This window comes from Eurosta solidaginis, chromosome 1 (assembly GCF_040869045.1).
Source record: "Eurosta solidaginis isolate ZX-2024a chromosome 1, ASM4086904v1, whole genome shotgun sequence".
In the NCBI taxonomy this organism is placed as follows: domain Eukaryota; kingdom Metazoa; phylum Arthropoda; class Insecta; order Diptera; family Tephritidae; genus Eurosta; species Eurosta solidaginis.
In genome coordinates, this window is record NC_090319.1 from 42,271,062 (window position 1) to 42,287,217 (window position 16,156).

The 16,156-nt window shown below is 37.5% G+C and overlaps 1 long non-coding RNA gene across 1 annotated transcript; it reads right to left on the reverse strand.

The window, feature by feature from the left end:
• Nucleotides 1-5,004: 5,004 nt before the first annotated feature.
• LOC137252419 (uncharacterized) lies at nt 5,005-15,788 on the reverse strand. Its single transcript, XR_010953553.1, has 3 exons — nt 15,549-15,788; nt 15,259-15,412; nt 5,005-7,976 (listed from the first exon to the last, which is right to left on the reverse strand). It is a non-coding gene; the product is annotated as an uncharacterized lncRNA (long non-coding RNA).
• Between the last annotated feature and the right edge of the window lie 368 nt (nt 15,789-16,156).

Here is a 16,156-nt window from a genome sequence, read left to right on the forward strand (position 1 = left end):
TATAGCCCATTTAAATTTATTCTTAGTAATGAATTTCCTCTCAAACGTTTCGCCAGTATGAGTCTCTCTCCAGCTCATTACTTCATCACTAGCGCTCAGAAAATTGCGTACTCAGGAGCAGGCAAATGGGGCTCTCTGCTGAATCTATCCATGTCCCATCAGATCCTTGCAGGTATCCCGGGACACTTTTTGGAGCACCAGAAAGCACCTTTCTGAGCCCAGATCCCTCAGATATTGTCTCCATTCTGCTAGAAAGGCTTTAGCAAGATTGACTGCTTTCCGACAAGTCTTGCGTAGATTATCTAGGTCCGCTTTCCACCATGGTGGTTTGGTCTTACCCCTAGATTTCTTCCTAGGGCAGGGTTTACCAAGAATCTCCCCACATGCCTTCGTGTACAAGTGAACCATATTATACAGCTCTGAAGAGTTCTGGGGAATATGAACACTAAATCCTGAGAGCCTCTTTTGAAGCACCTCACTCTTGAAGCTCCTCACTAGATACGCCGATTAGCGTTTCGAAGGTTCCTCCGCCAGAGAGTTTTGAGCGCCAGCCGCCAGGGTCGAAGCTGACAAATTTTTGATTCGAAAAAGAGTGGACCCCAAGCAGCCCGAGATCAGGACGACATCCAGAACCTCATGTCTGCTCTTAGTAAAAAACGTAGGTACCTAACCCCTATTGCAAATCTTAAAGTTATGATAAATAACAAAATCTAAGAGTGGCTCATCGCTCTCGTTCGTGCCTCCACTGTACCACGCTTCGTAGTGCGCATTGGCATATCCCGCTAGTAGTAGTGGCTCCTTCGCCTCCCGAGCTATATTGCAGACTAGCTCCGTCATAGCATATGGGGCACCGGTGTTCCAAAAATATTTCCTTGTATAGCAGAACGCTAGCAATATTTTACTAGTTTTTTCGTTATAAGTTACTTAATCTAACAAGATTCGAGACGGAAGCTACAGCAAACCACGCCTACTTACAAAGTATGTAGATGACTTATTTGCCGTTGTGACAACGTAGGAAATTGAAAACATACTTACTCAACTCAACAGATACAGAAGAAGCATTAAATTTACAATAGTGGTGGGGAAAGATTGTCAACTAGCGTACTTGGCACGTTAAACAACAGAAGAAACAACAAATTATATCTTGACTGGTACAGAAAACCCACAGCCTAATTAACTTTTATTCAAAACATGAAGAAAGTACAATATTAAACACCGCCAAAAGCCGCAAAAGACGGGCACTTACAATAAGCGACAGAATGTATCACAAGAAGAGTATTAGCTTAGGTTAGGTTGAACTGGCCGGTCCATGAGGATCTCACATAGACTGACTGAGTCCGTAGTGTTAACAGAAGTTTGTTTTAATGACCAAACTGAAAAACCCTATCAAAAACCAGGACCTATGTTATAAAATAACTCCGTCCTATTAGCAAATACTAGAAACTTCCTAGGATTTAAGCAACTTTGTTAGTCTAAGTTTGTAAGACCTACACATAATCTTCGACACTTTACAGCCCCACGCTTGAACCCACGCCTTTCCCGCTTGGCCGATCATGTGCAAGCTTCAAGGGATGCGCCCTTTTTAGCTAGTTCATCTGATTTTTCAGTCCCATCTATTCCCATATACTCTGGGACCCAATAGAGATGTATGCTTCTCCTTGTCCCGATGCTCTCCAGAGACGGCTTACAATCTAACACGCATTTAGATGCTGTGCTATGTGAGATTGTTGCCTTAATTGCTGCTTGACTGTCAATATAAAAGTTAACACGGTTGCAGCTTAAGCTATTATCTTCCAGGCTTTCTACTGCTTTGGTTACGGCTAATATTTCCGCTTGGAAAACCCTACGATAATCCGGAAGCCTGTAGGATCTGTTTGTTTCAGGATCAGCACAGTATACCGCAGACCCTACTCCTTCCACTACTTTGGAATCATCTGTGTACACATGTATCGCCACGTCCGCCATTTGAGCACCCTTGCGCCAACCGTTCACCTCTATTGTGGCCTTAAGATCACCCTCGTAGTGCAGATAGGGAATCAGGTAGTCTGTTTGTCTCGTGATTGATGACGCTATACAACTATGGCCGTATGGTCGGCGCTCAAGCTGTCCCGAGGCACCGAGACTGGTTGCAGTTGTTAACGCTATGTTCTTTGCTACCAGGTCTATAGGTGGAATGTGCAGAATGGCATACGGTGCAGCCGTCTAAGTTGTTTTCAGGGCTGCCGTAATGCTAAGCATTGATAGTCTGAATACCCTCTCTAATTTTTTGAGGTATGTTGTTTTTTGTGTAGCTTTCCACCAAACAAGAACTCTATAGTAAAGAATAGGGCTTATAATCGCTGTAAAAACCCAATGAGAAAGAGAGGGCGATAAGCCCCATGTAAACCCCAGCATTCTTTAACATGCATAAAGTGCCGTTGAAGCCTTCTTCACCCTCTCCTTCACGTTGAGCTTCCATGACGGCTTACTGTCTAGATGCTTCCTAGATATTTAGTGCGAGGTTTCTCCCGTAGGGTTACCCCTCCTAACTTAGGCCTGCTCCAATTTGGGACCTTGTAACTCTTTGTAAACAAGGTCATATCCGTCTTATCCACGTTGACTTTCAACCCGACATTAGATGCCCAGGTATGAATATCCCGAAGTGCCCGATCCATCAAGGAGCTAATCGTTGGAATATGCTTATTACCACCCTATACAATGCGGTGTCTACTGGCTTGTCTTCGGTGTACGCATGTTGTGTTGTGGAAAGCAGCTTTTCATCCACGTTGGACTTTATATACACATCTATCAGCCTCTCAAAGGTATTGAGAAGAAATGATGTTAAGCTGATGGTCTATAGTCTTTGGGATACCCGTGACCGATCTTCCCCGCCTTTGGTAGGAAAGCTACAAGAGCAGTTCTCCAAGAGTGCGGTACATGATTCAGTCTTATGCACCCATCAAATATTAGTTTAAGCCATTCCACGACCGCTCTACTTGAAACTTGTAGCATGTTCGGGAATATACCATCTGGGCTGGTAATAACTATTACTATCAAAAATGAGCGAATTAATTGCTTAATTGATACCGGTTTCACAACTAGTTTAATAGGAACAAATACAAGAAATAACTTTTCAATTGAAAATCTTGAAGAAACCTTATATTTTAGGACTCTAAATGGAATTAATCAAGTAACCGGGAAAATAATTACCTCATTTCCAAAAGAATTTAAATCTTATGAAACAATTTCTTAGAAGGTTGTTGATTTGAAAAATCAAAATTATAATGGTACTATTGGACAAAAATCTTAAGACCTTTTAAAGCAAAGATAGATTTTGAAAACGATTGCATCGAGATTAATAAAAGCAAAATATTTTTTCACAAATATCCAATTTACATAGACCATATTTCTACATGAAATCCAGTTCCTAGCAAGGTCATTGAAAAGTTAAACCTGGGACACCTTAGTATGGAAGAACGTAATTAAATCGAAAAATTATTGTTTTTTTATGAGCATTTATTTTGCAAAGAGGGTAAAAGCTTTACAGATACTCATAACATCCAAACTGAAATTAGAACTAAAACTAATAACCCTATTTACACAAAAATTTATCGATATTCTAAAGCCCACGAGCAGGAAATTAATCGACAAATAGACGAAATGCTTCAAACACTTTGAACAAGATCTTGATTATGTCATCCCGATTAAGTTCCAGCAGTGTTGTTACTCAACATTTATTGCACTGCTCCGAACTCTGGTTGCTTGGCAGTATAGGATAGAACAAATTAGCAGTTTAGAAAAAGATGAAACTAATTAAGTGTACGCTTTGTTCTTTTCATCTATATATATAAAATTCAAATTATGTATGTATGTAGGTATAGATCGAGTTGCGTCCTAAACGGATTGACCGATTATAGTAATAACTATATATTTTAATAAATCTTTATTTATTACTTAAATTAAATATCTTTACATTTTTAAATTTTTAAAATAACTATCAATAAAATTTTCATTTTGAAATAATATACAAAATAAAATAATTCAAAAATAATTTACAAAAATAAAGTATATTTAACGCAAGTAGAAAACCCTACATTTACTCCCCCTCCAGTGAAACGAAAAATTTATTTTTTTTAATGTTAATTTACAGTGTATATTGGTTACTGTAAAAATTTTGTCTTATAGTTTGAAAAAAAAAAATTTTATTTTGTGTTAATTGCGTTAAAAGTTTATGTTGGTTTTGATGTAAGTACCCAATCTTTTGATGATTGGATGTACTTGATAGCTTATTTTTAGGTGTTGTTATTGTTTACTTATTGTATTAATATTTTATGTATATTAATATTTGGTTGTGTTATTGCTGTTGTTTGCGAAATAATGTTATTTATCACGATGTGATTGAAGAACTTAGAATGAGGTTGAATAATAGTAGATGGCAACTTTGTGTGCACAATTACTCAAAAATTAAAAACTTGTATTATGCAGAATATATGTTCAATATATAATTGTACTCTGCATAATGTATGTCCAAGTTATTGATAAGGAATAATATTAGTTTGCAAGTGATGTGAAATTGTTATTGATTCGTGTCATGTTAATAGGTATATTCTTGAGCTTTGTTGTTAAAATTTATCTTAAGAAATCTTTAGAGATTTTCTAAAATTGTGGAAATATGTTTGACCTCTAAATTTAAAGTTATTTCTTTGCTCTGAAGTGGTTTGGAGTTATTGTTTTATTTTAAATTTGTATGCCCTATTTTTTTTGAATTTCTTATATTTATAAACTAAAGATATTAAAAACTGGAGAAGGCGTGTACAAAATTAAAATATATTTAATGCTATTATAATTTAGAACATTTTAATAAGAAAACTATTTTTATTATTTTACTTGTATGAAGATTTCACGAAGATTTTGGAATTATATAGGATTTATAGTATTTTTTGTTTTGTTTTACAATTAAATTTCTCTTTAATTTTTATCAAATAGATCTACTTGTTTTTGTAAAGAAATAAATTGTTTAACGCGTGCTAAGTTATAAATAGCAAGGAAATACATTTTGTTGGCTGCAACCCATTAGCTTGTGTGATGGGATCTGAGACCTTGTTCAGCGCCGCTCCCAGAATGCCAATATTATGGCGAACCTCGGTGAGTAGCAACATCTTTTCTAAAACAATTTTGTCATGATTTCACATAAATACTATTTGCAAAAGAAAAATTCTCAATCTGGTTGAAGGCAACTGCTTCTCGGATCTTAGCGGTTAATGGTATAAAGTTGGAGGTTGAAGATTTGAGTTTGATATTTAAGATTTGGTAGAGGATCGTTGGTAGGATCGCCAATATATATAGTAATAACAATATATTTTAATAAATCTTTATTTATTAATTAAATTAAATATCTTTACATTTTTAAATTTTTAAAATAACCATCAATAAAATTTTCATTTTGAAATAATATACAAAATAAAATAATTCAAAAATAATTTACAAAAATAAAGTATATTTAACTCAAGTAGAAAACCCTACACCGATCACAACCAAATTTGCACGGCCCACTAGAAACCTTACAAGGATGTTCATAGGCTAAAAATAATATCGATATAGAAAAGGGGCGTGGCACCTCCCATTAAAAATAAATATTTGGTACTACATAAATCTGAAGGTATTCATGCTAGAACATTGAAGTTCAGTAAGGAGTTATATGAGGTCAATCCCTAACACCTCCAAGAAAATCTGGGGTGGGAGAGAAGGGGGCGTGGAAACTCCCATATAAATGGAATTTATCATATACATGTCTCTGGATGTAGTAATGGTAGGATAGTGAAAATTGGTAAGGAGCTATATGAGGTTAAGTCCTAACACCTCCAGTAAAATGTGGAATTGGGGAAAAGGGCGCATGGCACCTTCTTAAAATGGGATTTGGATTTAGTAATCTTCCGCCGTTAAAATGTTTTGTTAACTTCAGTCTATCCATATCTTCTATCTATATATAAGTTAAGCCTCACAGCAGGCGAGGCGATAAAAAATTAAAGTTGCGGTGAACTGTCGGTTCACCGAATTAAAATAAACACGAGAAATATGTTAACATTATAAAATTTATTCTGTGCTCTTGCACGATCCAAATATAACTGACTCGAACAAAGTACCTAGCAGCTAAGTTCTTGTGTTAAAGTAATTATGCTATGCTAACCAATTATTGTATAAAAAATAGTTTACTTAACTAAAACTAGATTATGCTGTTCAATCACAATTTCTGCAACTACACCAATCGTTGTCCCAATTAACATCCGCTTATTCTGCGCGTGTGCTGCTTCAGCGAAACTTCAACACGCAAGATAGCGCGCACACATGCTCAGCAACGTGAGTAACAGGGTCAACCGCTGGATACTGCTGTTATAACTCCTCCCCCTTTAAAGATCTGCGTCCCGCAGATCGAAGCATGAAAATTGTGAAGTGGATATATCTTTTATAGAGTCGATCTGGTTACTTGGCGTAATGTTATTCTGACTGGCTTGACTGGTACGCTGTCGTCCAGGCTACGGATTTCATGGGCAGATTGGCCCTTGAAGATCTTCGTGTTTGTGGCCCATTGCATCGGAATTTGAACTGGTGGAATATCTAGCTTCCTAGTGTCCCATTTCCATAGCATGGTGACGATGAGGGATATTGCGAATATCGAGGCAGCTTCCGTGACTAACGAGAAGTTAGTTTTCCCGTTTACATACCCTAGATATCCAACGTTTTACATCGTGATATCATGAACGTACTCCAGATTGATCTTTGTAGTGTGGATTTTGACGTTTGCTAGTACGGCTGGCAAGGCTTGAGCTGTGATTGCTTCGTTGCTGGAGAACACTTGGTTGCCAGTTTTTATCGTTTCGTTACTTAACTAGATAACGTAGGTGCCATTTATATTGCTAGTATCGTTATTACTTTCCACTACACCTTGATAGTTTGAGATAAAAATTGTGTTATCGTTTATCAATTCGATTATCGTGCCATTGCCCCTGATGAATTGGCAGCTAGCGTCACCTCCTTTCAGCAACCGAGGTAGGCAGGTATTATCTTCCAATTTGCTCAAGGACTCTGATTCACATACCGTAGATGAACTGATTGTCAAGCAATTTTCCTTGAGTCTATATGTTTCTTCTTGGTTGACGAGCATTTTATCGAATGGAAGGCCCAGTTGTTTGCCTTCGTAGATACCGGCGCGAGTAGTTAATAGGTTATACTTCTTCTCTGTTACTTTGGGTATTAATTGAACGTATAGGGGCATAGTCCCATTTGTATATATTGATGGTTTTCCGTATTCAATTGCCTCAATTATATTTTGGTAAGGTAGTGTTTCTATTTCTGACAGGATCTGATTAACTTCGTCCATGTCGAGTAGGTTAGTGTTAATAATTCCACGTTTAGCTAGTTGACATGCCCGTACTACTTCATTGACCTCTTCTCGGACGAGCACGATATTATGAAGGGCGCTCTGCTCGAATTGTTCTGCCTCAGCTTCCTTCATTACCGAATTGGTGCGGCTTACAATTTCATAAATTTTTTTGGAAATTTCTAAAGTTGCCGTGAATAGATCTTTGTTTACTTTGTATTGGTGATTATTGTTTTCTATGATTTCACCCTGGCTGTGGAGGATATTGTCCCAATAAGTGGCATCGGGTGATCCTACTAGCCATTTCCACGCAGAGCCCATCCAGTCAATAGATCGGGAGGGTCTGATTCTTTTCGTGTTCCCCGTCAGCTCTTCGATGCGCTGCAGAGTTTGGTTGATATAGACTTGTGCTAGGAGCTGGTCGTCAGTTCGTTTTAGTAGTTGGTAAGCCAGTTTTTCCATCTTCGATATGATAGTAGCGTACTGCTGGAGGTTGATAGCATGTATAAGTTTGAAGGATCCGCTGATGATCCACCCATTTCCGCTCTGGATACTAACGATTGGTGCCTTATAATGGAAAATGTGTAGGCCGCTGATGGCCGACGCCAACAGTGGGAGGCTGCAATTGGAAAGACCATACCTAACATTATTGGTGTTAGTAGGTTAGTGGTTGTTGGAAGTTATTTATGTTATTGTGAGGTTAAGAGATTAGTGGCCGAGAAAAAATTGTTACAAAAGGGACGTTTTTTCATTCTATTTTTTTTTTTTTTTTTTTTGCTTGTACATATCATTGGGTTTTCTTTTATATTTGTTTTTTGTTTTTGCGCTACATAGTAGTATCTAATAATTTCAATGTTCTACCATTTAAGTTTGTATTTTTTAGTTTCTTTGTTGTAGCAAGTAATAACGAAATTCAGAAATATGTTTTTTTTTCTTTTGGTTTTTTTTCCATCATGCTGTTCTCGAACCAGCTATGGGGGATCGTGGGTATCCCTTTTGGGAGTAGCGTAGCTATTTGTCAATTTCGATGGCGCCACAACCTACTAAGGCACGATTGGTCCCACTAATAAGCCCGCTCTTGTAGCTATGATTTCAAATGGTTTCTATTTATTATGTGCATTGCCGCGTTTCTTTAAATTTTTTATGTGCAATTTATGGACTTTTTTACCAGTTTTCAGTTGAGCAGTCGAGGAGTGCGGACGTCTTTTTTTCGCTCTGCTCTTTTTTCGGGTTTTTCACGAATTTTTCACTGTGTTTTTTTGGGTTTTAATATGTAAAAGTACCTATTTATCGGTTTTCTTACATCGAAAAGCCATTTTCACTTGACAATATTGATATTGACTTTAAATTTGTGGATTTTACTTTTAATAAACATTAATAAATAATATATATTTGTGTGATGCCGTGTGTGTGCGGGCATAAAGTTGACCGCGGTAAACCAAAAATATCTTGTGCTCAATGCAAAGAGTATTTCCATTTGGAGTGCGTTGACTTATATTCCGATGATGCGGATTTTCTCTTAAATTCTAATAGACAATTCTTTTGCAAGTCTTGCTTGTCTGAACGTCGTAAATCAATTCGTTCGCCTCCACTCTTTTCCTCTACCAACAACAATGCATCGAAAAGCCATTCTATTGAGTGTGACAACAACTGCAAAATACATTCCGCTACTATCATTAAAGAAATGACTGCTCTTAGGGAAGAGAATGCTCGTATTCTTTCGACTTTGAGTACAGTATGTGATGACTATAAACTCTTGCTAAAAAAATCTAATGACATGCATAGTGAGCTTTGTGCCATGCGCGCTCTACTTTCTGATAAAAACAATGCACTATTTAAGTTTTCTTCAAATGTAAATAAGGCACGCTGTTGTGATACCACGAACGCTCATCATCAATTTTCGGCTGCCAACAACGGTGCTGACAGTTTAATCTCTTTTCTGCCTTCTCCTTCTTGTTCGGATGCTGCTACGGCCAATGCTACGTCTATTGGTACGTATAATTGTTATAATGCAAATGATCTCAATGCCAATGCGACTAGTTCGAAGTCATTATCAGCTGCAGTTTCAACACCTCCCGCTACTGAGAATGCTGGCTTTGCTAACAACAAACACGCCAAAATATCGTTAAGTAGTGATACTTGCTCTCCTACTGCTGCACTAGCTGGCAGTGTAAATAATAATAAACAAGCCAAAAAAAGTTATGCCAGTATTACTGCCACTCAGCATACCCTACAGCCTGCTGTTTCACCTGCGCGAACTGATTTGGAATCACCAAATAAGGGTGGCATGCCTGATTTGAATACTGCTTCTAAAACTTCACGTAAGAAACTTAGCCCACCCCTATTTATCGGCTCTAATACCAGTAGTGAGCTAAGTGTAGTTTCTACATTGAAATAGCTACACTTATTATCGTTTTCTTCTAATGTTTCTACTGCCGACATCTTATCGTACGTGTCCACACAAGCTAGTATTGATAAAAAATACCTGGCTTGCTTCTGTTTGGTAAAAAAGGATACCCAAGTCTCAGAGCTGCGGAAAATCAACTTTAAATTAGGTGTATCTGAGGGTTTATACGATAAAGTTTTAAATCCATGCATCTGGCCAGTGAATGTTAAGATTCGCCCTTTTGTAAATATCGCCGCGCCTCAGCCAGTTCATGCTTAAATGCTGAAAATAAGTTGGTTGCGAAGAATATCCAAATCTACTTCCAGAATGTCTCTGGCATCAGGACAAAATCTAAAGATATTTTTAATTTGAGTGCTCACTTGGATTATGATGTTTTTGTACTTGTTGAGACCTGGCTGAACTCCGACTTTTACGATAATGAATACTTTGATTCCAATCTTTACAATGTCTTCCGCAAGGATCGAGACCCTAAAAAAACTGGTCTGTTAAGAGGTGGCGGCATCTTGATTGCTGTCAGTAGGAGGTATCGAGCCTCTGTTGTTCCATTGGATAATGGGGACTCTCTTCTTGATCAGCTTTGTATCAGTGTACGTGGTGCGTCTGATCTTATAATCTGTGCTTCGTACATACCGCCGGCAAGCGCTGACGCCATCTATAAAATGCACGTGGACAACATTGTGGGCTCGGTTTCTAAGAATTATAATTGTAATTTCTGCATTCTGGGTGATTTTAATTTAAGTAATTTAGAGTGGATTTCCTGTGATAACAACTTTACATTCTTTCCAAAAACTGTTATTAGTTTTCCAGAGTCTTACGTTGTCGACAACATGGCAAGCTTAGATCTTTCTCAGGTTAACCATTTTTCCAATAGTCTTTCTAGATATCTTGATCTTATTTTCGTTAATGATAATATAAATTTTTCTATAACCGAATGTTTGGATCCTATTTCTAAGACAACCATTCATCATATTCCTCTTATTTTACTTATTGAGTTCTATAATTTTAGAGAAGTTTCGCTTAAAAGTGTTTGTTCAAGTTTCAATTTCAAACGTGGAAACTTGCATAATGTTAATTTGGATATAGCTGCCTTAGATTGGGACTCCTTACTTGCTAATATCAATACTGAGGAATGCTTTGAAGTATTTAGAAATAGAATTCAAACATTTTGTTCAAAACATGTTCCAGTTTTTGGGAAGAAATGCCATAGGATACCATGGTATACATCGAAATAAAAGAGGTTGAAGAATCTAAGAAACAAATTTTACAAAAAGTACAAGTCTTCTAACTCTGTTTCTCATAAAGAAAAATTGCACCGCTATCGCAAAGAGTTTAAAAAGCTAAATAAGGACTTATACCGAGATTATGTTCATAATTTTGAATCTGACATCAAGCAAAATCCAAAGTCTTTTTGGCGTTTTGTTAAATCCAAAAGAATGTGTTCTAGCATACCATCGGATGTGTTCTATAATGGAACCAGTGCATCCTCTCCGCAAGAGGCCGCTAATCTTTTTGCTGACTTTTTCAGCTCTAATTTCGAGTCGTCGTCTGAGCCGTTCGTTGACAACTATTTCCCAGATACCAATTCACCAATTAATTTTGGATCACTTTTCCTATCGCCTGATGATGTGCTCGATGGTATTCTGCATATTAAGTCGTCTACGAGTTCGGATGTTGATGGTTTCTCATCTTACCTTTTCAAAAACTGCACTGCTGTTGCTTATCCTCTTATGATAATCTTTAATAAATCACTTCATTCGGGTGTTTTTATTGATGCCTGGAAATTTACCTCTATCACGCCTGTTTTCAAAAAAGGTAATGAAAATGATATTGCCAACTACAGGCCAATTTCAAAATTGTCAACCTTATCTAAATTGTTTGAATATATTGTCAAGCAAAAGATGTTCTTTTCCATCAAGAGATATATTTCGATCAACCAACATGGCTTCATGTCTGGTCGATCCACGGTTACCAACCTTGCAGTGTTTTCTGAATTCTGTACATCTGCTTTTAATGATCACCTGCAAATTGACACTATTTATACTGACTTTTCCAAGGCCTTTGACAAAGTGAGTCACACAATTTTAGTTGAAAAGTTGGCGAATCTGGGCTTTCACTCTACTTTTCTATCTTGGATAAAATCGTACCTTTCTTCTCGGCATTGCATTGTAGTTGTTGACAATTTATCATCTTATAACTTTATTGCCTCCTCTGGTGTGCCTCAAGGTAGCATTCTGGGGCCCTTACTCTTTATCATTTTTATTAATGATATTTGTGAGTGTTTTACCTTCTCCAATTTTCTGCTATACGCTGACGATCTTAAAATTTATTCCTCTGTTCGTTCTCTGTCTGATTCATCCAGAATTCAGAATGATTTAAACAACGTTGTTTTGTGGTGTGAAAAAAATCGACTTCTTCTTAATGTTAGTAAATGTTTCCATGTGTCGTTTGCGAAGTCTCGTTCCTCTATTCCCACCTCCTATTCCATTGGCAACTCTAACCTATCCACCCTGAATGAAATATCCGACCTGGGTGTTATTTTCGATGCTAAATTTTCATTCTTGAGCCATATCAATAGCACTATAGCAAAATCGTATGCTATGCTTGCTTTCATTCGTCGGTTTAGTTCGGACTTTAGTGATCCGTATACGCTGAAGCTCTTATACACGTCACTTGTTCGCTCCAAACTTGAATATGGGGTCTTTATTTGGAGACCATATTTTGATTGTCATATCAAACGACTTGAACGTGTTCAAAAGGTGTTTTTGCACTATGCTCTACGCTCATTAAATTTTATAGACCCACTTCCACCATATATTGCCAGATGCAAATTAATCAACCTGAAATCGTTAAACTCCAGAAGAACTATTCTCTCCCTCTCTACAGTGTTCGACATTATAAATGGTACAATAGATTGCCCTCTTTTACTTGAACGTATATTTTTCCATGTCCCGCAGCGTTGTCTTAGGAATAACGATCTTTTTTCCTTAAAACAAGTCAGAAGTACTTATGCTAGCAATGCACTTATCTATAGAGCTTTAAGGGAACTTAACTCTCCATCGGGTTCTTTTACCTCTGATTTATTTAGCTCTAAAGCCAAATTTGTAGCTTCACTACTTGTAAGTTTTGATTAATATTGTAATTCTATAATCGTGTAATATTTATATTGATCACTTAACATTTATTATTTTATACTAAGCACAAAAAAAAAACAAAAAAAAATCTAAAGTTTTGTAATTAGTCTGTAAGTGCACTCTCGTCATGTATGACTACAAATAAATAAATAAATAAATAAATGTGGTTACTGTGACTTTGTTGTCTTTGGGAACTATTTCTTTTTTGAAAGGTGGTTTCTTTTTTCCCTTAATCTGTTTATCCTTCACGTATATGACATCGTTTTCATCATAACGCTCCGATAGCGATCTTTTCCTGTTATGCCGTTCGATCTGGGCAATTTGCTTTTGGGTTAGCAGTGTTTTCAGGTATTTATTTATTTTCCTACTTTTGTCTAGGAGTTCCTGGTAACTAGAGGCTTTTGAACGATTGAAAAATATCTCACTTGGCTTTCGGTTTGTTACCTAGTGAATGGTATTGTTATAGCGATCTACCGCTATATTTACCAGCTCTTTTGTCTTGAAAGTGGGATTGTCTAATTTTAAACACCTAAATATTTCGATAGGGGTGGAATAGAGCCTTTCTACTTGGCCATTTACCTCACTTCTCTGGGATGGCGTACGATAAAGGCTGATTCCTAACGATTCGAGTAAATTTTGTATTATCGGGCTTATCAATCCTCGTTCATTGTCGGTTACCAAAATTGTAGGGGTCGTAAAATAGTATAGTAGTTTCACCATTTTCTCTTTAAGGTGCAGAGTGGATTTGTTTCTAATGTGGAAAAGTTTAGCAAATTTTGAGAATTTGTCTATGCAACTTAAAAACTTTTCCCTTGAATTTCGAATATGTCTATGTGAATGATTTCACACGGATGTGATGGGATTGGTGTCCTTTGTAGTTTGGGTGCCTATCATACTTGCTAAGTTTACATGTTTCGCACGATGAAACACATGTTCTAATCTTATTGCTCATTCCCGGAAAGTAGTATTGCTCTAGGATTTGCTTTCTATTCTCAGTGGGGTTTCGATGCGCTCTTCTATGCTCCTCCCATATGACTTCAAGGACTCTATCTGAGTTTCGTAGGTCTTCTACAAGAATTTTAGCTACCCGTATTTTATAGTGTAAAAAGTTTTCTAAATATACCTTCTGGAGCAACCCTAAGTGACTTTCTGGAATTTTTATGCCGTTGATTACATTCGGTCTAGGCTTTTCCTTAAGCACATTAACGAGTTCTTGTTCGCCTATACCCTCTATTCCTACATAGTGTCGCAGGTAACCAGGATGAGGTTCCTCGCATATTTGTAACCTACCCCCAAACACAATTGGATTCCTCAACACGTTCAGAGGTACCTGGACGAATGGAATTAAATCTGAGTTATCCCGATCTGCGCTATGAACGGTGTCGCAGGTTGAGCTGCCATCGTTTGCCGAGTACGACGTTGAGCCCATGGTTGCGTTTTCGCTGGCATATTCGGATTCGGACGTCGTTGTTAGTTGATTTACCTGATTTTTTAGCCGAGAGAGAGCGTCAGCTACGACGTTCGATTTTCCTGGCTTATAGATGAGTTCGTAATTATACTCCTCTATCATAGATTTCCATCGCTTGAGCTTGGCGTTATAATTACGGTTGCTTAAAGAGAAGGTTAGCGGTTGATGATCGGTAAAAATTCGAATCTTCCTAGCACCGTACAAATAATTTCGGAGGTTGTCTAAGGCCCAGACGATGGCTAGCATTTCTTTTTCATTCGTTGCGTACCCCTCCTCTGTGGTGGTCAAGCTTCGTGATATAAACGCTATTGGCTTGTCTTTGCTATCATGGTCTTGTGAGAGCACCGCACCGATCGCAAAATCAGACGCATCAGTCGTTAGATTGAAGGCCTTCTCAAAGTTGGGGAATGTCAGGACTTCTGCGGTCGTCAGTATTTCCTTAAGCAGTACCCAGCGGTTCACCCAGTTACTCACGTTGCTGAGTATATGGGTTAGTTATTGATCAAGCGTTTCAATGTCTCTGGCACCGGCATAGTGCAGGGAAAGGATTTCCTTAATATTTTCCCAATCAGCATCCAGGATATTGTGGGATACCAGTGCAGCGTCTGCTGCCCCCATAATCTTAAACCTAATATGCCTTAATATGGCCCTATAGATCGGCTTCTGCCGAACAACCTGATAATCCCTAACGATTTGTTCTGCGCTGTGGATCCAAGAGGAATAGTGTTCTCGTGATCCGTCAAATATTTGGAGTTCCTTGACAGAATCTGGGAGTTTTGAAATTTCGTTCAGTTCGCCCTCAGTCCTCAGGGATTACGAGTGGCTCCTCTACTGGTTGTGGGTCGGTGTCTGCAGATTGTCTGCGCACATCCTCTAGCTGTTCTTCTAGTCTTACCAAATTTTGGCTGAGTCCCTGTATGGACTCTACATTGCTCTTTGTTTCGACACTTTTTAGGCGTTCCTCGAAGCGGTTTAGTTGCGAGAGAATGGCGTTTACTGCGCCATACATTTCCAAAAGGGATTTTTTCATTTCCTCAGTGTTCATGTTTCTAGGAATATACAGAAAAGAAAAAAAGGTGTTAACAGTTGCGCTATCTACTCACAAATAGCAAAATTTCATTCAGCCGCTGTTGGTGTTTTGGTTCTTGACACTCTGGTACTTGTTTTTTATGATTTCGCTCTCACCCTGTTTTTCCTGCGTGCTCGATTTACTAATTTATGTTTTCCTTAGTACTTATTATCTTGTTTCACTTCTCTTTATTTTTGTGTCTGTTTTAAATACTTTTTTCTTTAGTACGTATTATTTTGTTTCGCTTTACTTTCCCTTTACTTTTTTGTGTTCGATTTAAATACTTTTATTAATTGGTCCTTTTTTTCACTTTACTTTCACTTTACTTTTTTTGTGTTCGATTTAAATACTTTTATTAATTGGTCCTTTTTTATCAAATTTTATACACTCTGCACCGAGAACTGCGCGGGCGCTAATTAAGCCTCACAGCAGGCGAGGCGATAAAAAATTAAAGTTGCGGTGAACTGTCCGTTCACCGTATTAAAATAAACATGAGAAATATGTTAACGTTATAAAATTTATTCTGTGCTCTTGCACGATCCAAATTGAACTGACTCGAACAAAGTAATTTACCTAGCAGCTAAGTTCTTGTGTTAAAGTAATTATGCTATGCTAACCAATTATTGTATAAAAAATAGTTTACTTAACTAAAACTAGATTATGCTGTTCAATCACAATCTCTGCAACTACACCAATCGTTGTCGCAATTAACTTCCGCTTATTC